Genomic DNA, 23,740 nt, shown 5'->3' on the forward strand with positions numbered 1-23,740 from the left:
TATAAATATGGAATTTGCCTTGAAGCAAAGGTAAACCACTTCCAGTAGCAATGCTTTGTTTCATTTTCAATGTTGATGGATGACATGCATTTTCATTGATTCCATACACCACTCTTCATGGAATACAGAATTGGAACCAGCATCAGAATCTAAGTCATGATTTTCCCAAATGGTGGTCCTCAAAATGTTCATCTAGAGACCTTAATAGCTCTAGGGTAAAAAATGTGTTCTCTGATCAAAAAAGTTTGGAAAATGCTAAGGTATTTTCTCTTGACAATTTATAATACTTATTTACCCATTAAAGTTGGTAGCCTGCTACTTTAAAAAAAAAATCACACACACATACACACACACACATACATACCCCATTTGTTTAATCTAATGTTTACCAAATTTTTTGAGAAGTATTTTTTTTTTTCATACTCTATCTATAAATATCTTTGAAAGGAGAGTCTATGGAATACCAGTTTGGGAAGTTTGCCCTAAACCCATCCACCAATGCTGACTGTATGTAGACTCTTGTAGGTTTTATTGCTGTATTTACGATGGAAATGTGGAAACTTTTTATACTGTTTAAGCAAGAGGCCCTCAGTGGAAAACATGAAACAAAATTCATCCTAAGACTGAATCAAATTATTCTTGGATTCATCCATGAATGCTTTGGCAAATGGAGTTGAACACGAATATGACTGTATTTTACTAAATAAAATTTTAGAGCACTTTTGCCTCTTGTAAAACATTTCACCTGCATGCAAGAGAAAGTTTTACACATACGTTTGTCTCATAGTAAGAATTACGGCAATCGACCAGCTAAGTCTTGCCCTTGTTATTGCATATTATTATTTATTAATGAAGTTATCAGCATCGCACCTTTTTATATGCATCTATATGGTGTTGTGAGGGAAGACTTAATTGAGCAATTATAACTTGTGAATACACACTGCACGAGACTAGAGACATCAAAGGGCTCAAATGCCTGGGGAATTAAAGCACCTTTTGTGATCTTTATCTAGATGAAAAAACAGATCAAAAGATTATAGCCCTTAGAGCAACTAAAGCCAGAAGAAATGCTACTTAAACTAATTGAATGTTTGTTTACTGGTTAGTCAAAGAAAATTTTGATGATATAGAAAAGTAGACAGAAAAAAATCCACCCAGAGTCAGAACACCTAAATAAAAACATTGTTAATATTTTGGGGGTATTTTCTTTCAGTCTTTTACTGTGCATTAGTTTTTGTCCGTTTTGTTGTGTTTTTAAGCAGAGTACAGAGGCGTGCTTATTGTGAAAGTAATAAGGCTTTAAGTTCAGAGTCCTTCATCTGCAAAAAGTACCCTTCCAGGCCTGGGTAGCCCTAGCAATATGTTAATGTGGGCACACTTTTTTGGTAAATTTTGCAAAAGTGAGATCAATTAAGTGAGATTCTTAAGTTTGCTGCTTTTGTCCACTCAGATTTCCATCCATCACGCTTCTCAAATCAGGTGGTGATGAAGTGGCAGCAGGAATTTGGGGGGCTTGGCTAAGGGAGTGGATTTGTGGATGCGTTTCATTGGGATTTGTTGGGGATGTTCAAATGGTTCCCAGTCACTTTTGTAGAATGGCATCCAGAAATATCCTTCTTTGCTGTCCTTCCTAGTATTTTGACTTGCTATTTCAGGGCCAGAAGTTATATCAAATTTTTCCTATAGTGCCCAGCACAGGAGAGGTGTGAGTTATGGAGGAGAAACTAAGTTTGCTATTTCTGGAGCCAAAAGTGTGCGTGAACAAGTCTTCCCATTGGCAGACATGAACAATGGTAGGCACATGATTAAATTGTGATGCTTTTCAGAGATCTACTCGATAATATAATGCATGCAATTACATTGTACAGCTTTGGGACTTACTCTTTAGGGATTATCTTAAAAAGATTTAGCCTGTACTCATTTCAGCAGTCTGAGATTAATCAATATGTCGACCGTCAAAAATACAAAAGCCATGGTTTTTTCGTTTCAGCTTGTTCCATGTCTTTGTTCCATGTATTTTTTAGTTCCAACTTGTGTGTAACACACCCATCTGCAATTACCATCATCGTTGGATTGACAAATATATCCTACTGTTTTTTTTTTCCCTTTAAAATGCTTCTTATATCCCCGTGTCCTGCTCGTTCAAGTTTCCTTTTGCTGAAGTATTTTTGAATCATCTTTCATTCTGGGTCCAGGAGTAGTGAATTATCTCGATCTTTTTATTTCTGAATATGTTTTTATTTTCCCATCTCTCTTGATTGATAGAATCATAGTTGGACAGGAATTTCCCTTCAGCTCTTTGAAGATATTACTCACCTGTTGTCTGCTGTTTATGGGTGCTGACGAGAAGCCTGAAGACTGTCTGATTTCTTTCTTTCTTTTTCTTTCTTTCTTTCTTTCTTTCTTTCTTTCTTTCTTTCTTTTTAGATTATATTTTCTTTTTGGAAGTTTCTAAAATTTACAAAAATGTTTCAGTTCCATGATTGTGCTATGATGTGTTTACATGTGGGTTTGCATTTGTTTACCTTGCTTGGGACTTCTATTGCATTATAAATTTTTTGCCTCATTTTTAATTTAACTTTTAGGTTTATAACAAAATTTAAGCAGATACTGCAGAGCCCCCTATACTGTTCCTTCCCCACTTAGTTTTCCCTATTATTAATATCTTGCCTTAGTATTTATAATTGATGAGCCAATATTGACAAATTATTGTTAAAGTCCAGAGTTTACATTAGGGTTCACTTTTTGTGCTTATGGTTTTGTGGGTTTTGATAAATGTGTATGTCACATCTCCACCATGACAGTATCATACAGAATAGTTTCACTGCCCTAAAAATTCTCATCCCTTCCTCCCTCCAAACCCCTGGTAACCACTCACTTTTTACAGTCCTTGGTTTTGCCTTTTCCAGAACGTCCTGCTTTTTTACTTAGCAATATGCATTTAAGGTTCCTCTGTGTCTTCTCGTGGCTGGATAGCTTATTTCGTTTTAGTCCCGACTAATGTTCCATTGTCTGGATGTACCACAGTTTGTCTATCCATTCACCTATTGAAGGACATCTTGGTTGCTTCCAAGTTTTGGCACTTGTGAATAAAGCCACTGTAAACATTTGAATGCAAGTTTTTGTGTGGACATGAGTTTTCAGCTAAGTTGGGTAAATGCCTAGGAGTGCAGTTGCTGGACTGTATGGTAAAATTATGTTTAGCTCTGTAAGAAACTACTAAACTGTCTTCCAAATGTACCAGCTTGCATTTCCAGCAGTAATGAATGAGAGTTCCCATTGCTCCACATCCTCACCAACATTTGGTGGTGTTAGGTTTTGGATTTTAGCCATTCTAACAGTTGTGTAGCGGTACCTCATTGTTTCACTTAACAATTCCTTGATGACAAATAATAATGAACTTGTTTTCAAATGCGTATTTGCTATTCGTATATATTCTTTTGTGAGATATTTGTTCAGATTTTTTTGCCCATTTTAAAATTGTGTTGTTGATTTTCTTATTGTTGAATTGTAAGAGTTCCTTGTATATTTTGGATACAAGTCCTTTATTAGACATGTGTTTTGCAAATACTTCCCCGTCTGTGGCTTGTCTTTTGACTCTCTTACCAGTGTCTTTCGAAGATAGGACGTTTTTAATTTTAATGAATTCAAATTTATCAGATTTTTCTTTCATGGATTGTGTTATTTATTTATTTTATTTTTATTTTTATTATTTTTTTTAAGATTTTATTTATTTATTTGACAGTGATAAAGACAGTCAACGAGAGAGGGAACACAAGCAGGAGGAGTGGGAGAGGAAGAAGCAGGCTCATAGTGGAAGAGCCTGATGTGGGNAATTTTTATTTTTATTATTATTTTTTAAGATTTTATTTATTTATTTGACAGTGATAAAGACAGCCAGCGAGAGAGGGAACACAAGCAGGAGGAGTGGGAGAGGAAGAAGCAGGCTCATAGCGGAAGAGCCTGATGTGGGGCTCGATCCCACAATGCCGGGATCACGCCCTGAGNCCCTGAGCCAAAGGCAGACGCTCAACCGCTGTGCCACCCAGGCGCCCCTATTTTATTTTTTAAAAAGATTTTATTTGTTTATTTGAGAGAGAGACAGAGAGAGCATGGGGGGAGGGTGAAAAGAGGGAGAAAGAGACTCCCTACTGAGAAGGGAGCCCAATGCGGGGCTGGATACCAGGACTTTGAGATCATGACTGAAATCAGATGCTTACCCTATCGAGCCACCTAAGAGCACCTGGATTGTGTCTTTTAAAGTTGTGTGAAAAAACTCATCCTCAAACCCAAGGTCACCTAGATTTTCTCCTGCGTTTTCTTTTTAGAAATTTTAGAGAATTATGTTTTATGTTTAGGTCTATGATCCATTTTGAGTCAATTCTTATGAAAGGTGCAATTTCTGTCTTTGAATTCTCTTTTTTTGCTCTTATTGCATATGGAAATCTAATTGTTTTAGTAACATTTATTGAAAGACTACCCTTTCTCTATTGACTTGCCTTTGCTTCTTTGGTGAAGGCAGTTGACATATTTCTGTGGGTGCATTTCTAGGCTCCCTATTCTGATCCATTGACGAATGTGTCTATTCTTTCACTGATAACCACACTGTCTTAATTACTGTAGCCATGTAGTACCTTTTGAAGTGGGGTAATGTCAGTCTTCTGATTCTGGTCTTCATCAGTGTCATGTTATCATCTATTCTGGGTCTTTTGCTTTTCCATGTAAACTTTAAGAATCAGTTGATTGATATCCACAAAATAGCTTGCTGAGATTTTGATTGAGATTGCACTGAATTTATAGATCAAGTTGGGAAGAATTCACATAATAATATGGTCCTTCAATCCATGACACAGAATATTTCTTCTTTATTTAAATCTTCTTTAATTTCTCTGATCAAAGTGTTTTAGTTTTTTGCTTATAAATTCTGTACATAGTTTGTTAGATTTATATCAAATTCTTTCTTTCTTTCTTTTGGTGCCATTATAGATGGTATTGTGTTTTATTTAAGAGTGATGAGAGGGCGCATTTTTGCCTTGTTTCCAATCCTAGGGAGAAAGCATCAGTTTCACACCATTGAGTGTGGTATTGGTTGTAGGTTTTTATAAATGCCCTTTGTCAAGTTAAGGTAGTTCTCTTTTATTAGGAGTCTGATGAGAGATTTTTCTTTTAAATCATGAATAGTTATTGGATTTTTTCTTTTTTCAGTGCCAATTGACATGATAATATGATTTTTTTCTTTAATATACTCATGCAGTAGGTTACATTAATTGGTTTTTATGTTGAATCAAACTTGCATACATAGCATAAATCCCACTTGGTCATTGTGTATAATTCTTTTTATACATTGTTGGATTTAATTTACTAATGTTTTGTTGAGGATTTTTGCGTGTATGTTCATGGGACATATTGGACTGTAGTTCTCTTTTCTTGTAATGTCTTTGTCTGCTTTTGGTATTAGGATAGTGTTGGCTTCATGGAATGAGGTTTCTATCCTCTGACAGAGATTGTAGAGAACTGGTATAATTTCTTTCTTAAATTTTGGTAGAATCCATCAGTGAATCCATCTGGGCCTGGTGCTTTCTGTTTTGTAAGATGCAATCTCTTTAGTAGATACAGGCATATTCAGATTGTCAATTTCTTCTTTTTCAAATTTTGTTACTTTGTGTTTTTCAAGGAATTGGTCTATTTCATCTAAGTTATCAAACTTGTAAACACAGTTGATCGTAATATTCTTTTATTATTAATTCCTATAGGACTAACAGTGATGACCTCTCTTATTTCTGAATTAGGCTAATTTTTCTAGGTTAATGTGGCTAGAGATTTATCAATCATAATGATCATTTCAAACAATCAGCTTTTAATTTCATTGATTTTCTTAATTTCCTGTTTTTAATTTCATAAATTTCTACTTTAATTTATATTATTTCTTTTCTTCTACTTGCTTTTGGTTTAAATTGTTCTTATTTCTCTAGTTAATTATGGCAGATTGTTAGATTTTTGATTTTAGATTTCTCTTCTTTTTTATATATGCATTTAATGCTATAAATTTCTTTTTAAGCACTGTGTTTGCCACATTTTCCAAGCTCTTTAAGTTGTATTTTCATTTTCACTTAGTTCAAAATATTTTAAAATTTCTCTTAGATTTCTTCCTTGACTCATGTGTTAATTAATAGTGTTTTGTTAAATCTCCAAATATTTAATCTCCAAAGATGATTTTCAGCTACCTTTTTGTTATTGATTTTTAGTTTAATTCCATTGTGGTCTGTGAATATACTTTGTATGACTTCTATTCTTTCGGATTTGCTCAAGTGCTTTTTGTGGCCCAGAACGTGCTCTATCATAGAGAATATTCCACATGAGCTTGAGAATGCCTCTTCTGCCGTTATCAGATGAAATATTTCATAATACAATTAGAACCAGTTGATTGATGGTACTTTTCAGGTCAACTGTATCCTTACTGATTTTCTGCCTGCTTGATCTATCAATTATGAAAGAGGAATGTTAGAGTCTTCAAAGTACATTCAACTATTTCTTCTTGCAGTTCTATCACATTTTGCCTTATGTATCATGACGCTTTGTTGTTAGATATGTACACATTAAGGATTGTCAAGTCTTCTTGAAAAATTGATCACTTTTTTATGATGCAGTGCTCCTCTTTATCCTTGTAATTTTCTTTCTTTTTTTTTTGAAGTCTGCTTTTTCTGAAATCAATATAGCTATTCTAGCTTTCTTTTGATTACTATTAGTATGGCATATCTTTCTCTAGACCTTTAGTTTTAACCTATCCATGTCTTTATACATAAAGGAGAGGTCTTGTAGGTAACATATACTTGGTTCTTGTTATTTTCATCCATTCTGACAGTCTATGCGTTTTTATTGTTTTTTTTTAGACCATTGATGTTTGAAGTGATTATTGATATAGATAGGTTGTATCTTCAATGTTTGCAACTATTTTCTGTTCTTTCCATTAATTCTTTTAAAAAAATCTTTGCCTCTTTTTCTGCCTTCTCTAGTTTTAATTAAGCACTTTATATGATCCCATTTTCTCTTCTCTCTAGCATATTAGTTATATTTCTTAAAAATGTGATGGGTTTTCCAAAAAGTCCAATATACTTTTTCAACTAGTCTAAGTCTACTTTCAAATAACAAGGGTCGTGCATATGCCTCAGACAGAGTATTTCCAATTCTCTCCATAACTAACATTTACCCTTTAATAAGCTTTTTAAAAAAACACTATTTTCCTTTCCAGTATGCTCAAATTTCCTATATGCTCCTAACTTTTTCTCCAGTAATTTCTATTTATAATATGACCTTTGCTTTTGTTATGTTTTATTTTCTTTCAACTCATGTCCTTTAAAAAACAAAACATTTCCCCTATGTTTATGAATGATAAGCCCTTACATTTCTTCCTGCTCCTTCTCTTTCCTTGAAGTCAGATTTCATTTGTTTTCTTTAATTTTCATAAAGATGTTTGATCATCATCTCAAACCGATTTGTGGCATAGTTTTCTGGTGTGTATTCTTTATTTCCCTTGTCGGTGATGTTTCTCTCCTCCCTGTTTCTTTGCAGTGTGCTTGTATTAGTTCCATGCTAGTGTCCATCATGGAATGGTGGAAGTTTTCCTGGACCAGCTGTTTGCAGCACAAAAGTACAAGGATAAACTGGGGATCAACTGGGATAACAGGAACATTTGTTAAGTTGCTTTGAATACTTTGTCATTGCACTCTACCTGGTTGGTGTGATTCTGCCTCTGGCCCCGGGGGGAAATAATTCTGGCTTCTTGGTCACATGTTCTTATTTGGCAATTTAACCATTACTCATATTCAGGTGATCAAAGCTGGAGCTCTGTGCGCCCCCGCAGCTTTATCCTAAATCCAGTCTCACTGTCAGTCTGTTTCTTGCAGAAATAAGTCCTCTGCCTCTCTTTGGAGAGTTGAGCTGGCTTGCTCACACACCCTGAATTTGCTGCTCCAATCAGGGCATCGTGGTGACCCCTCCGGTGAGCCATCTAGTCTGGAGAACAGGTTATCTCAGGATCTGCAGAGCTCAGACTTCTCTTTCTGTCTCTCTCCTTCCCTGGGCACAGTTTCTAGGGCATTTAGCAGTCCTACTTCATAAATCGTGGTTCAAGGTTGAGGTGTTTTCCTAGTTTTACTTGTTAGTTTTAGTTTAGAGGAGAAGAGTGAATAGAGACATCTTTTCTGTATTATCTCAGATAAGAAATTAATGTAATACTAATGAAAAAATATTCAAATTTGCCAACGATCACGTCAACAATATTACATAGCTTAACCAATCACAGTACTTGAGTAATTAGATGCATCTCTCTTTGTTTGTTTGTTTGTTTGTTGACTACTTTGGAGCTCAGATTTTTTTTCTAATTAAATCTAGCAACTCAAAAACTGATATTAGAGTTGATCAGCAAAGCTAATGGTTTAGGGTGTGTCTAATGCCTAAATCAGAAGAGGCCCCTGCCAGTAAATGTCGGTGTTGCTTTACCTACTCCGTCTTAGCAATTCCTTTGCTTTTTTTTTTTTCAGGAAAGATTTGTTTTTTACTCCAAAAATTAATTATAAACCTTTAGAACATATTTCTTTTTTCTTGGACTTTCCCCATGGAAATCAATTGTTAGACTAAGACAGTTTTGTCTAAATAATAAAACCTAATTGATATGAAACAGTTCCCTTTGATACTAACTACTAGTCTATTTAAACCATTGACCTGAAAATAAGTGACCCTAAGTGTATATCTCTTTACCAATCATCTGAACCATCCAGGCTCTAGGGGATTAAATAACCTAAAAGTAGCACATTTTATTAGCTACTGGAATTTTCACTGACACTCCCATATGATCAGTTCATGGTTGTCACCTTGCGTAAGTTGATCAACCTATTATGTACGTGCAATGTTGTAATTACATTTCTTTTTGACAAGGATGCATTAAGTGTGGCTGTGATATGGGAACCCCTTTCAGCTTTCATTAATTCAATATAAATCCAAAGCTTGCAGATTCAGCAAGATGGTCTACAGTGGCTTAATTGGAATTGCTGGTCAAGCACATTGATTCTGCTTCACTCAGGTAAAGATGAAAGTAGCTGTAACAACAGATACTGCGTTTGAAGGTCATTGCATTGTAGTGAGGCACGGGGAGCAAGGCACTGAGACACACACACAAAGTAATGGGATTTTTATTTGGTATCTGGGAAGCCTTGAGTGACACAGTATCAACTGACCTTGAAATTTCATACTTTTTGTGACTCATAGCATTTGGTTTTGTATGCCAGAGGAAATGTGATGATGCTTACAAGGAAATTAATACAGCCAGTTTTACTCTCTGGGAAGCTTACACCTGATGTGATTTATTTGTTGACTTGATGAGAATATGAAAAATGGAGACCTTAGTTCATTTCAGATGAGTCTGACGTAAAAGGTAAAATCACTCTTTCATTAGCCTCCTCTTGATCTTAAGTTCCTACATAAGGGGCTGTTAGCTCCAAATTCTTCATTTCCAAGCATTACCTACTAGAGGCAACACCGGCCCGAGGTGTCCCCATGGAGCCCAGTCTCAGGAAATGGTGCACCACACACCCGGTCCTCACCGGACCATCCAATTCTTACCCTTCACACAATTCAAATTTGCCCATCTGAGCGCACTCTTAGTGGAACACTGAGTTTAAGTATCAAAGCTGTGCTTTAGTTATTTAAGGAAGGAAGAGAACATCAGCTGTTTCAAATTTTAGACTCCAGCTTGGGCAAAAAGAGAATTGTCTATTGTGTAGTCATTCTTCTGCAAAAATAACATCCGTAGGGGAGGAACAGTAAGTGTCCAGTGATGTGAAATCAGTCTGTAAATGGGAAGACGGAGACCAAAAACATCAGATTACAAACATCTCACCCAAACCCCCTAGCCCGTGGAGAGCTCTCTGTGGAGTTGGAATATGCGTCTTTTCTCTCCTTTCTGCCCCTACCTTAACACTGATCTCAGAAACTCATTGTTGCACCCTTTGTGTGGAGGACTGTGTAATCAGAGGGTTCCCATTGCTAGAGCATTTGAAAAGACAAGTAGAAATTAGCTTTGGCGTGTTTAACTTGTCTCTGCCCCTCCTTCTGACCCTGAGGGTAACACGAGCATCTTCCCATTCATCCTCTGGGGGCTGGCTTATGCTTGCTCCCTTCTCTTTGGCAGTGGCTTTAAACAACCAAGTTCTTATTACAATCCTCAGATTTAAAATTAAGTTCTGATCACGTCTTCTCAGGGCACACCTAAGAGGCACTGTTTATCCCCAGCCAAATCAACTGTTTTCCCGAGTGACCCATTCCTGGAAATGTTATTGTTCCTAATAACCAGCTCAAATATGTATTTTCATTTAATCTTTCCTTTTACCTCCATTTCACATGTGTTGCCGCATGTCATGCAGTTTCTCCAAGGGTCTGCTATTACATCATTGCATGAAGTATGACATGGGGTTTGTTTTAATTAAAAAATTACTTTTGCTCAGATAGTGCCTGGGCTTGGAAATGTTCTCTAATGCCCTGGGAGTTTTAGGCTAAGGCCCCATTTGTGTGTGTGTGTGTGTGTGTGTGTGTGTGTGTGTGTGTGTGTGTCTTTTGAAGGATCTCCCATTTTGTGAGAGAACCCATTGCTAATTTATCTCCATGTAACAAACTGGTATAGGCAAGTGAGGTCAGTGTGGGAAGGAGACCTTTCCAAAGGTGTTTCCTGCCTGCGAAAGCAAGCATGGGCTATCCCTCTGGGTTTGCAGGGCAAGGATGCAGCAGAGTGACCTCTCTTTGCCCCTCTGACCAACATCCAGGAGTCTAGTTCCTGCATCTGAATGACAGATATCAAAGGGCAAGACTGCAGCTTCCACTGGGGAGCTTCTATAAACTTCGAGAATGAACAGGGGTATTTTGGAGTGTTTTAGAATAATGGGTCCTTTGGTGCGGATTCCAGGTTTTATTACATCTGTTTTATGTCCTACAAATAGTAACAGACATTTTCCTTTTCTCTACAACATGTGAGCCACTGGCCTAGACCGGAGGCAACTCTGCACTGCTTTTCAAATATCATTCTCCCTCTCAACTGCGGGAACTCTTTGGTTTCTATTATACTTCTGGCCTTTTATGTCCCTGATGTACATCTGATGAAACTCAGTGGCCGGGGTGTGTGAACATTGTTGAAAAGACCCATGCAGGACCAGCGACATCTCCCCACAGTGTGGGATGATCCCCTCCCGAGATGTCCCACTGTCAGCAAGATTGGTACTGAGTTGTTTTCCCAACCAAGAGGATGGGTCATATGACCCCTTAGTACTTTTGGTCCTGGTCCCTTTTTAACTAACCACACACATTGCATGATCTCAGGCTGGGGTCCATGACCGAGGACAGAGTTTCCCTGTGTTGATTTTTCCACATTTGTGCCGAGCTGATGGAATAGACCCATCACAACCACTGTTTTTTCCCATTACAGTGGGATTATCCAGGCATAAACTTCAGAAAACATGTGTGGGATTCCAGAGTCGGCTGGGCAGCTTCTGAACACATTCCCTGTCCTGAAGCAGCTGCCGGGCACTGCGGCCTGTCTGCTCCTGTAATAGGCTCCCCATTGTTTGCTCAGCTTTTCTGCTGCATCCGCATGTTGCCTGCCGTGTCCGAGAAGCAGCCCCAAGAAGTTAAGGATGGTGGCAATCCTTCGAGAAGCCAGTAAAGCAGTGGTAGAAGATGACTGTGAGGCCTTTCATTTTGCTTAAAAAACAAAGAAACAAATAACAATGTGAGGGTTCTGTATTAGAAGAGAAAGGACTTCTTGCAAGTTCAAAGTGCTATACCCATGATTATCAATCCTTCTAGGGCCAGTATAATCTTAAGTGAATCTCCTTAGAAGATTGCATATTTGGTGAAGAAAAAGAATCTGACTTTTAGGAGCAGTGATATTCCTTCACTTAAAATGTGGATAGTGGAGAAGATGGAACCTGGCACGGATCGTGACCATGGTCAGGACCAGAGAGATGATAGCTCAAGGTCTTTCCAGCTCTCTGACCTATGCAAAAATGAATACAATTTTTAGACTATTTTCTCTTATTTCTTGTTTTAGATTCCTCCTCTCCCCTTATTTAGACCCAGGAGAAGGTTTCCAGTGGAAGATAGTTATGGAAAGTTATGTGACAAGTGAGTACTCTAAGAAGGGATTTGGAAGAAGAGACAAGAAAACTGTAGATTGTAAGCCAGAAAAATCATGGAAAGTCATCATTAAGCACCTACAATGATCTAACCTCACTCTTCCCCACCCTGCAAAGCGAGGCATATCATTGGAGTTGGGGAGCCACCCTCCATTCACCTTGCTTGGGTCCCACACTGTAAGTGGCTGCAAATGGGAGCCGTGACCTTGTGGATGACAGATTTGACTCTCCCACAGCAAGCAGAACTCAGTAAGAAGGTAGAAGCTCAATTTCCATGGCCTTGAAGTAAATATATTACTTAGGCACAAATTATTCTCCCCCCACCTTTTTCTTTAATGATTGGAGGGGAGAATGGAGAAGAGAAGGTGACTGGTGCCTTTGGTGCTGAAATAGGGCATTAGAATGGATGTTTTGGCTAACGTCTTAAGATAATAGATAGAAGACACCAAGTAAGGCATCAGACCAAGGTGAATATGTTCAAAGCAAGTGGCAGAGAACCTGGTGAGGTTCCCCTTCCCCCACAGAGAGTGAAGATGAAGAAAGGGATTCTGAAGGGAGTATCTTCAGGGAGAATCACTGGTGCGCTCTGAGTCCCAGTGCCACTCCTTAAGAGGAAAGGGTGAGAGATGCCTTTCCCTCCCCCTAAAACAAGTGGAGGGATATTGAATCCCCTCAGTGAGCTTGATGTCAGTCCCAGCATCTGGCTGGGCAAGCATCTGATTCATACCTGAAGAAACAGAAAGCTTGCTTTCTGCTCTGGTAGTGGGTGTGAAGGAGGGCTGGCTGCTCCTGTCCTGGGCACATCTTCCCAGAATTTGTGGGGGCCAAGGGTGCATGAGCATCTCTGGGACCAGATGTGGGCACACCAGAGAAAAGGCTGGCATTTTAGACCTTGTCCAAGAGGGGCCATTATAAAAATGAACAGAGTACTTGTTGCCTCAGCTGGGGGCACATATGTTTACTCACTTAGAGACATTTCAAGTGGTAGCCTTATGTATATGTTATACTTCAGTCAAAACTGCTTTAATAAAAGAATGAAGAAGCCTCATCAGAGAAAAGTTAAAAGTATTGCTGGATTCCTCTGGGATGCAGAAAGAGTAAGCAAAAAACTGGAGGAGAATCCATCAACCACACCAAAGGAATTTCTAGTGAGTGGTCTTTAGCAAAGAGGGAGGTTTCAAAAGACTTCCCAGAATCTATCCAAGAAGAAGAGCCAGATTTAGGCGCTGGTGGGGCCCAGGGAGCCCAGAGCCTGCACTCAATAGTACCACACCCCCTTCCCAGCCTGGTCTCCTGCACTGGAGGAATCAGAAACCTGGGTTGGCAAGTTGGGGGAAAGAGACAGAGGAGGAAAGTGGAATGTGACAGACCTGTCCCCTCCACCGACTGCACCTTTCTCTCTCTTTTTTAACAGTACATTCTAGCTGGGGAAGGGTGAGTCCTTAAAACTTTGAATGAAGTTGGAAGCTTTTCTTAGTATGTGTATTGGGTATTCGAAGTACAAATTCAAATTGTGTTTTGTGAATCAATTGGCTCTAGGATTTTCTGTTACCTAAGAGTAACCAGAAAGGCAAGTTTCATCCAGGGGTAGGGGGGAAACCAGTTCTCCTGAGCAAGTTAAGGGACAATGGGAGAAGTAAATAAGGCTGCTTTATTCTTACACACGAGATAGCCATTTGTTCAATTTACTAGTTGCAGTAGTTTGAAAGGAAGACTGATATATCCCCAAGTAGTAAGCAATAAAAGCTGACCATTGGAGATGCAGTGCCATCCAATAGATACATCATGCAAACCATATGCATGGTTTAAAATTTTCTGAAAGCCACATTAAAATAGCAAAATAAATAGGTGAATTAATTTTAATAATTTACTTAACGTAATGCATCTAAAATCAGTTCAATGTGTAATAAATATAACAATTTTTAGTGAGCTATTTTACATTCCTTTTTAATTTTTGTGCTTACTCTTCGATATCTGGATATTTGTTACACTTTCAGCACATCCCAATTTGGGCTCCTTACAGGCAAAGAGCTCCATCGCCACATGTGGCTAGTGCTTGCCGAACTCCCCGGTGCGGTTGTGGGGTCCCCGATGGGGTGGAGAATGATCTCAGACGGTGAGTGATAAGACGCCATGCTCCGGTGATGAAGGGATTGAGGCAGGGTCTCCAAAGTGGGGAAGAGGATGATCCGAGATTCTGTTTGCACTTGTGTTGGGTCTGATGAGAAAGCATCTGGAAGGATATTGGGCAGAGCAGAAATGGGAGATGGAGAGCTGGAATGAGACCTGCATGGTCTGTGACTCCACCATCCATCCACGTTGCCATTGGAAACTGATTTAAACCGGCCAGGAAGAGAGGAAACTGAGAGAATGTCTGAACCAAGGGAAGTCAAAATAAATTCAGCACACTTTCCTGAAGTAATAGCTATGGAATTTAAGTATTCATTAAAATGAGCGTAACATGCCCCCATAGGGGCTGTTCCCGGTCTTTGCACAAAGCGGCGTGCTTGTCTGAAATAAGAAGTATCAGGCAGTGTGGTTAGCATCGCTCGCGGCGTAAGCGCTGCCATTGTTCTGGTTTTGCTGATGAGGGGAGTGAGACTTAGGGAAGAGGAACAAAACCACCCACTCCTTGCTGTAGAGTATTATCGCCCAGGGAACCCTGGAAACCCGTAGGTTCAGAAGTAGGCCTTCAAAGAGGGAGAATCTGCTGCAGGGGGCGGGGCGGGGGAGGGGGCTGGCGCACATGCGCAGACAGCGGACTTCTGGTTCTAGATCCGGGCGTCTTCCCGGATGGCGCCCGGTGGTTGTCTCTCCAAAAGAATCTGCTGGGGAGCAGAAATAATGATGAGGGTTTTTTTGGTTTGGGTTTTTTTTTTTTTTATTTTAAGATTTTATTTATTTATTCGACAGAGATAGAGACAGCCAGCGAGAGAGGGAACACAAGCAGGGGGAGTGGGAGAGGAAGAAGCAGGCTCATAGCAGAGGAGCCTGATGTGGGGCTCGATCCACAACGCCGGGATCACGCCCTGAGCCGAAGGCAGACAATTAACCGCTGTGCCACCCAGGCGTCCCTTGGTTTGGTTTTTTGATTAGATGTCAAGCCTTTAACTGTATGGAGAATGAAAGGTCTCTTGCAATCCTGACTTGGCTGTGAGTGATGTCTTGAGGATCTGTCACGTGTAAGTCCCAGGACGTCCTTGATGGAAGAACGGGGTAAGTGTGGAGGAGCAGGGTCCTAGCAGTGAGGGCAGGAGAAGCGGAGGTGGGAAGAAAAGCACGGAAGGCCAAAGGGATTGGAGGATGAGAACGCCGGCCATTTGTGGAGGGCACGGAGAAATTGGTACAGTGTTCATTTTGGTTAGCCAGTGGCCAAGTTGTAGGAGAGAAATGTAGGGGGTGCCGAAGGAGCTTTGTAGTACAAGGAGTTAGACTAAGGGGAAACCAAAAAGAAAAAGGAAAAGAAAAGAAAGAAATAACAGCAAAATTAGTGGCTTGGAGTGGATGTCCAATAATCATCAAATGTTGTTTAGAATTGTGGATTTTGAATGTAAGGAATTCAGAAAGCTCGTAGACCAGCGTCATCCAACAGAAATATAATGCGAACCACATGTGTAATTTAAAATGTCCTAGTAGTTACATTTAGAAAGCAAAAAGAAACAGGTGAAATTAATTTTGATAATGTATTTTATTTAGAACAGTATATCTAAAATATTAACATTTCAACAAGTAATCAATGTAAAAGGATTAATGAGCTATTTCACATTCCTTCTTTCATACTAAAATATGTCTTCAAAATCTGCTGTGCGTTTTGTCCTTCCAGCTCATCTCAATTTGAACTGGTCACATTTCAAGCACTAACAGCCACGTGTGCTTGGTGGCTATTATATTGGACAGTGTAGTTCTAGGCAGCTTCTTTCCATATTGTCACATTTTTGTCCTTTATTTAATAAAGTTCTTAAAAATATTATTTCTTTTTTTTTTAAAGATTTTATTTATTTGAGAGAGAGAGAGCCAGAGAGAGAGAGAGAACATGAGCGAGGTGAGGGGCAGAGGGAAAAGCAGGCTCTCCACTGAGCAGGGAGCCTGATGCGGGGCTTCATCCTGGGACTTGGGGATCATGATCATGACCTGAATTGAAGGCAGATGCTTAACCGACTGAGCCACCCAGGCGCCCATAAATATGGTTATTTCTAAGTGGAATTTCAAAATAAGCCAAATTAAAAGTGTATTGCTTAGAGACGTTAAGTAGGTGATAAAATTAGAATGAAGCACAGGGGAATGATTCTTACAAAAGCAAGGGTAGTAATTTTTTTATCCCATGGGAAAAATGCATGATAGAGTTAGAAAAAAAATGAAAGAGAAGAAAATAAAAATCTCCCCAAATTATTCCACCAATTAGAGATGAGTGTTACTGGGGTTTTATTGGTTGGTTTTGTTTGTTTGTTTGTTTTGTTTTCTTGTTTGTTTGTTTGTTTTTTTTGCACCTTTTAAAGAGAGCAAGAACCTGGAGCTGAAATGAGGAGCCTGGATGCATCTGGGGTGGGGCAGGGTAGAGCTGGCTGCATCCTGGGCCTCACGCACCGCCTGCCAAATGAAGTTTTCTAAGTTAGGCTCACAACTACAGAAAGTCGTCTAACAATAGGAAGAGGGAACATTTGCAACATTAAAGGAAGACAGACGATGTTGGACTCTTGGCCAAGTCTGATGATGCCCATTCCCAGGAGAGGACACCCTAAAAGACAAGAGAGCAATTAAGGACATTGACTGCTTTTTTCCTCTTTAAGGCAAGAACTTAACCAATTTACTGGAATTTTTAAAAGAATTTACTAGAAAAAACACAAGCCAATAACCTCATAAACCATTAGGTACTCAGTGTTTCTGGAAGGGCAGCTGTAAGTGCATGGTCTATGTCCAATTTTGCTGTCATCTTGGAATGGGAAGAACATTGGAATGACAAGTTAGATTGAAAAGCTGTTAAAAGCCAGAAAAATAACGAGTGCCTAATCCATAAATGGAAAACTGTCAGTCCCTTATGTCTTTATACAACTTGGTTTGATGGTAATTCAAGCAAAACTTCTGTGTTTTCAACCAGCCCTTAATGACAAAGAAAATAAACCATCCGGAAAAGAGGAGTCATAAGAGGAACAATGTACCTCAGTTTGGTGTCTGCGGAGAATAAATTTGGGTAATAGAATTTATTTAGGAGGAGAGGAAATCTGAACAAAGAGATAATGTGAAGCCTCAGATATGAAACCTGGCTTGTGATTTTGGAGGTGAAACTCTCTTGGTTTATGACCATGACCTTCAATGACCTTGCTGTGGCCACTGTTCTGGAATGTGGATGGCAGCTAACAAGGCTGAGGGGGACCCTGTTTACCACCCTGCTTCCTCTCTCCAGCCTGCTCTGCTCGGTTGTCGCGGGTTTGTCTCTGAGTCACTGGTCTCCTAGGCTAAGAAGGCTGTTTCAAAGCTGGGGTTTCCAGGGCTTTCCTTTCTCCCTGCTGAGATCTGGGAAGCCCCATGAAGTCTAAATGGCAGCTGGAGGTTGTCAGTTACATCAGGGGAAAGCCTCAGAGACACACATAATGTGTAAAAGCCACTGCAGCATGGAAGCCCGCGGATACCCTCTGATTCCGGGCTCCAGCACCGCGGGAGCCCCACTGTCAGGCCATAAAAACAACTGCAAACAGCAAGCCTGGGGATGGGGACGTGCATCGCCAACTCACAGCGGTCCTAGGAACATGAGCTTTTGATGTCTTGGGAAATGCGTCTTGCTGAGCAGTTTGGAGTGTTATTCCAAGTAGATCAGAGAGCTGTTTCCTTCTCCATTTATTTCAGTGCAACCTTGACCATGTAGCTAGGGATTGTTAGATCCTCAGAAATTAGGTGGGCTCCATCAAGTTCACTGAGACTCTGCTGTGTGCATCCCCCTGCTGGCCATTCGGGCTTCTTTTGTGGAGGGGCTCAGAAGACACAGACTTGCTGCAAATGTATTCATAGTTCCCAGAAACTCGAGCTAGAAAAGCATACAGTGGACATGTTGAAAAGATGATTGGTGAGGGGCTCTGAGCTGGATTTCTGATCTTGACTGTGCTACAACCAACCGGAATGACCAGGAGGAAGTCCTGTCACTTCCTAGGTGTTCACCGACTGAGGTGAGCTAGCACTGATGGCTTTTGAACTGGGCTCCGGGGCATCTACTCAGGGACTGTGGAAAGTGGAGACAAGAACTGAGAGAGGGGCCTTCTAGCACCTTCTACTTACCCTTACTGGAGCAGGTCCACTTTTATCTGTTGACTGTTTTACATACTGGGGTCTCCCTAGACACTTTTACTTAAAGAAAGAGTTATGGGACTCAAAAAATTTCAAAAACTGTTTAAGTAGATGATCCCTCATCTACAAAATTCTGATTTTATGATTTTTCCAGTGTTTGTTAGATTGAACATTTTGCAAAGTGTTTTTTGATGGCTTATGATACAGCAGATTCCTTATTGACTTTTGTATTCTTCTATGAAGTATATTAAAGACTATAAAGAGACATATAATGGCTTTTTGTTATTTCTTCTAGAGCAATGACTGTTGCCTTAATGATTAGAATGGTGACTGCCAATTCACTAATGGCTGGAACATGTAATTAGAACTTGAGAACTCAGCTCTGGTCATGACTGTACCACTTAGCATGGCCTTGAACACATCCTCCACTCTCTTGGGAGGGAGGCACTATGCCCTGTGATTAGGAGCTTGGTAGAGCCATACTGTCTGGGTTCAAATCCCAGTTCGGCCACTGACTAGCTACATGTTTTTGGGTAAGTTCTCTTACATCTCTGTGCTTCAGTTTTGTCATCTCTAAAATGGGAGCAATAATACTACCCACCTCAGTGAGCTGTTAGGAGTGTTAAGTAAGGTCATTCATGCAAAGTGCTTAGACCAGAGCCTGGCACCAATTATAGTCCCAATAAACAGCTATGATGATCTTTGGGGTTTTTTTTTTTTTCCCTTGTGTGTAGTATGAAAGGGTTGGGTTGGGTGATGGATAAAGTCATCAACTAATTTATTAAGTTGTACACCTTGGGGCCTACAACAGTGCCTGACACACAGCACGTATTCAATATATGCTTATTGACTGAATGGCTAAGATTTTGCATTTTGCCGGAAAGGAATTATGTAAGAACTTATTTTCAGACATCTTTTATGCAGAAATGTTAAATCATGAGATTAAAAATATCCAGAGTGTTAAGATGAACAAATTAAGAACATCACCATTTATGGAGAAGTAAGTGTTCTCTGTTGTAGTCAGAGTCCAGTCAGGTAAATGAATGAGCTCAAGCCAAGCAGTTCAGTAGAGGCCATTGAGCGTGGGGAACAAAGGAGCCAGGAGAGCTGGAAAGCCAATGGGATAGTGAGGCAGCCCAGAGATTAGCCAGGAGGGGGGTATGGTGCTGCTGGAGCCTGATGTTGAGGCATCCACCAACCAGGAACTGGGAGCTGGGGCTGTCAAGGGACCGGTTGTCTAGGGGAATAAGCCACAGCCAGATTTGCAGGCCCAACAGAGAGTTCCTAATTCCCAATGCTTCCCATTGGCTAGATTCACCCAGAAGCCAACTGGCAGAGGAGGATGGGAACTGTAGTTTGTAGAGGTGCTCACGAGGCCTGTAAATGGATGTGAGGCCAAGCAGGCCAGGTCCAGCACTCTCACCAGACTGTGTACCAGGCTATTCTAATGGAGGGGCTGGCAAACTATGGCCCTCAGGTCAAATTTATAATTGCCTAGTTTTGTAAATAAAGTTTTATTGGAACACAGCCATACCCACTTTTTCACATTGTCTGTGATTGTCTTCATGCTAGGTCTGCAGAGTTGAGTCCTTGTGACAGAGACCATATGGCCTTTTACAGAAAAGTTTGCTGATCCTGCTTCTAGACTATGTCTAGCCCTGACAGCCACCGGCTGAGTAAGTATTTCTACCCTTCTTTTGCAAATGGGGAAACAGGTTTGTGAAATGGACCTGACTTTCCTGAGGCTGAGCGCCCAGCTGGAAGGAAACTTGCATCTGACTGCCATGCAGTCATAACCAAACTCCACGTTGACTTCATTGCAGCCTCGGCGGCCCTTCAGTCCCTGCTGAGCGGCCCCAGCTCCTGATCGTCCCCTGAAGCAAAAGGGCGCCTTGGGTTGGCATCTCTCCATGGCCTGTCTCTACCTCTCTCTGCCTCACCATCAAGTTCATGGCAGCTGAGGGGTCGGAGGTCATCTGAGATGGAATGGACTGGAATTCATAGGAGAGAGTCCAAATGTTTGGGGCTTGAAGCTCTCTGCTTGTTCGAGTGTCCTTTCCAGGGAGGCATCTGGCCCTTAAGAGGCTGTTTCCCCCACCCCCTTCCCAAGTCTGCACCGTCATCACAACTAAGCAGGAACACCAAAAGATTTGGGAGAACATCTCTGACATAACGGAAATCAATGTTAAAATGAGATTTGCTTTACAAAATTTACGGTATAGCCAACTCTTCAGGAATATTTCTCCTGTAAAGCTAAGTACACCTGTCTGATTAAAAAAAAAAAAACCATCAAAATGGAGTATTATTGCCAAACATTTCTCTGCCTTACTTGGAGATTCATCTTAGGTAATAGTTATTTATGAGTCGAGCTGTGCTGCCGTTGCGCACACAACAGTGGCAGGAAGAAGGCTCCTGAAATACTGAGGATTTTTATTTGCTGGGAATTCCAAGCCATGGCGAGGTAGACGCTGCTTGTCTTTGTCGTGCTCACACTGAGGGCGAGAAATTGCATCTCTGGGAAGAACGTAAAAGGGTAAATGGAATGCACATGAGATTAATGAAATCAGGATTGATATGTGATGACACACTCAGGGCAGAGCCGTGGCCGTGGTGTTATTTGACTTAGCGTTTAGCCAACACGGGTATTTTTATAATGTTAATATGTGTGCTTTCCTCCCTCCATGAAAATGATACTCCTGACCACTCCTCGTAGGGAAACTGACACCCCTTGTGCTTTTAGAGCCATCACGAAGCTCTGCAGACCTCCTGAACTCTTCACTCTCTTCTCTGACTTTGTAATGACTTAGGCTGTTTCCTGGAGGCGGCTCAGGGCTATGGCCAGACGTGGCCCCGAGCTGCCTCCCTCATCCCTGGTGCAGGCAGCAGGCACTTGCTTCTGAGTGGCTCTGGAGCTCAGGAATCTTTCTGCATCTTGGGGATCCTGGGTAAATTTGTAACCCTCAGGCTCCAGAAATTCACTACCATTTCATAGGAGGCAATATGATCACAGAGAAAGCTCGGGCTTCAGAGGCAAAAAGACCCAGATTTCAAATTATCTATTTATTAGCCTGTCCTCTCATGAATCTGATCCTCTCTCTAGGCCCGAGAGGGAGCTGGGATGTCTCTGTGGCAGGCTGAGTAGTGGCCCCCGAAGATATCCAGGTCCTAATCCTTGGAATCCTGGGAATGTTACCTTGTATGGAAAAAGGGTGTGTGCCGATATGATGATGTAAGGGATCTAGAGATGGGAAGATTATCCTGGATTATCTGGGTGGGCCCTAAATGCCTTCACGCAGACAGAGAGGGGGCTGGGTGGCTCATTTGGTTAGGCATCTGCCTTTTGCTCAGGTCATGATCTCAGGGTCGTGGAATCAAGCCTTGGGTCGGGCTCCATGTTCAGTGGGGAGTCTGTTTCCCCCTCTCCCTCTGCCCCTCCCCTGGCTCGTGCTCTCTCTCTCTCTCAAATAAAATCAAATCTTTTTTAAAAAAAGAGGAAGATCTGACGCAGAAGAGGAAGAAGGCAGCATCATAAGGACGGAAGCACAGGGAGATGTGAAGACACTACGATCCTGGCTGCGGAGATGGAGGAAGGGACCACAAGCCGAGGAAGGCAAGGAGTGCCTTCAGAAGTTAGAGAAGACAGAGAAACTGATTCTCTCCTAGAGCCTCCAGAGGGAGCCCGACCCTGCTGATGCTTTGACTTCAGCCCCAGTGAAACTGATTTTGGACGTCTGGCCTCTAGAACAGTAAGAGAAGAACCGTGTGCTCTGTTAAGCCACCAAGTTTGTGGTTTTTGTTACAGCAGCCATAGGAAACTAACAGTCTCCCACCACGGTTGTGGGGTGTAAGAAGCATGCTTGAGAAAGGATGCTAAATCAAGTCAGAAAATCATGCCCAAAGCAAGGAGGTAGGACCCGAGATAAGTTAGGAGTATCTGAGGTGACTCTGGGGACAAGTGTAGTGACTGTGAGAATAACCCCACTGGCCCTGCCAAGCCGTGGCTAGAGTATAAGAAATTGCCCCTGGAACTGGCACTTCTGTCTCCGGATGTCATGGATTTGGCTCTGTCCTCGGTGCCCTGGACCCTCATTCTTTTTCTTTTGCTATCCTGGTATCCCATCCTGCCACCTGATTCACAGCCAGGTCACCCACGTCAGCCTGGAACTCAGATTCCAAGACAGTGGCGAGGGCACAGTTTCTGAATCCCATGTCCTTGATCAGGAATTGACCTTCGCCCTGTCTGCCCTTTCCCTGCTGGGAAGTGCAGGTCAGAGTTGGTGGGTGGGAGATGGCGGAATGATTTTCTGGGAGGAGGCCACCAGGAGAACCTGAGGACCCAGGAGAAGGAAGAGCTATGGTGGAGGAGAAAGCTCTGTGGTCAACCCACGTGGCCTCAAGCTCGGGCTCTCGCCTTTGAGCTAAAGAGAGCTGCTGCTCTCCTCCTGACCCAAGGGCTCCAAAGGTGTTCCCACAGAACCCCAGGGATCCTTGGCTGGGACGCCAGCACCCCTGCCTGAAGGAGCAGTTGACAGGTGAGAGGCCTCATGGGGCTTTATATTCCCGTATGGGTGTTCTAGACAAATGGCCAATGCTAAGACTGACTCACAGAGTTCTTGAGACATTAGAGGAAGCTCACACGCACACGCACACGCACGCACGCACATGCACACGCACATGTTGGGCTGCCTAGTGGATGGACTTCAGTAATCCCTGGGAGCAGAGCCCTGGAGAATCATCAGTGTGGTTGAGAACAGTAGCCCCCTCCAAAGCAGCCATAATCACAACAAAAATGTTCATTTTTCTACTTTCCAGGAAATGTAGGACTGAAGACCTTTGCAAAAAACTTTAAAGATTCGCTGACACGCTCAAGGCCTCTGGTCATCTGTCCTCCCAGGGAGATAAGCAGCATCCCTGGAGAGAACGCAGTCTGGAGTCAGGAGGAGTCCAGCCCTGCTGTTCGAACACTGAACTCTCCTCATACCAGGTTAGATGGCGGTGAATCCGAGAACAATGAATCAGGGCCAGGTACCAGGCAAGTCAGGACAGCCCCTACATCCCAGGTCCCACAGAAATTATTCAGATTAGCTAAGCTGAAGTCACACTGTCTTGCCCAGTTCTTCTGGTGGAAACCGCAATAGAGGCTCTGGCACACCCTGTCCCCTCACCCCTCTGCCTCCCGACACCTCTCAGTGCTTCTCTGTGTAACCCCGTGTGGCATTGCCTGCCCCCTCCTCTTGGGGACGGTGAGTAGCAAGCTATCTTCTCCAGGGCAGTCCTCTCCTGAT

The 23,740-nt window shown here is 41.6% G+C and overlaps 1 long non-coding RNA gene across 1 annotated transcript; it reads left to right on the forward strand.

Moving 5' to 3' along the window:
- Positions 1-14,184: 14,184 nt before the first annotated feature.
- Positions 14,185-23,424, forward strand: LOC105235742. Its single transcript, XR_854133.3, has 7 exons — positions 14,185-14,295; positions 15,276-15,395; positions 16,676-18,337; positions 18,751-18,988; positions 20,028-20,131; positions 21,947-22,201; positions 23,268-23,424. It is a non-coding gene; the product is annotated as an uncharacterized LOC105235742 (long non-coding RNA).
- The last annotated feature ends 316 nt before the right edge of the window (positions 23,425-23,740 follow it).

The sequence above is a fragment of the Ailuropoda melanoleuca genome, chromosome 17 (assembly GCF_002007445.2).
Source record: "Ailuropoda melanoleuca isolate Jingjing chromosome 17, ASM200744v2, whole genome shotgun sequence".
NCBI classification, from domain to species: Eukaryota; Metazoa; Chordata; class Mammalia; order Carnivora; family Ursidae; genus Ailuropoda; species Ailuropoda melanoleuca.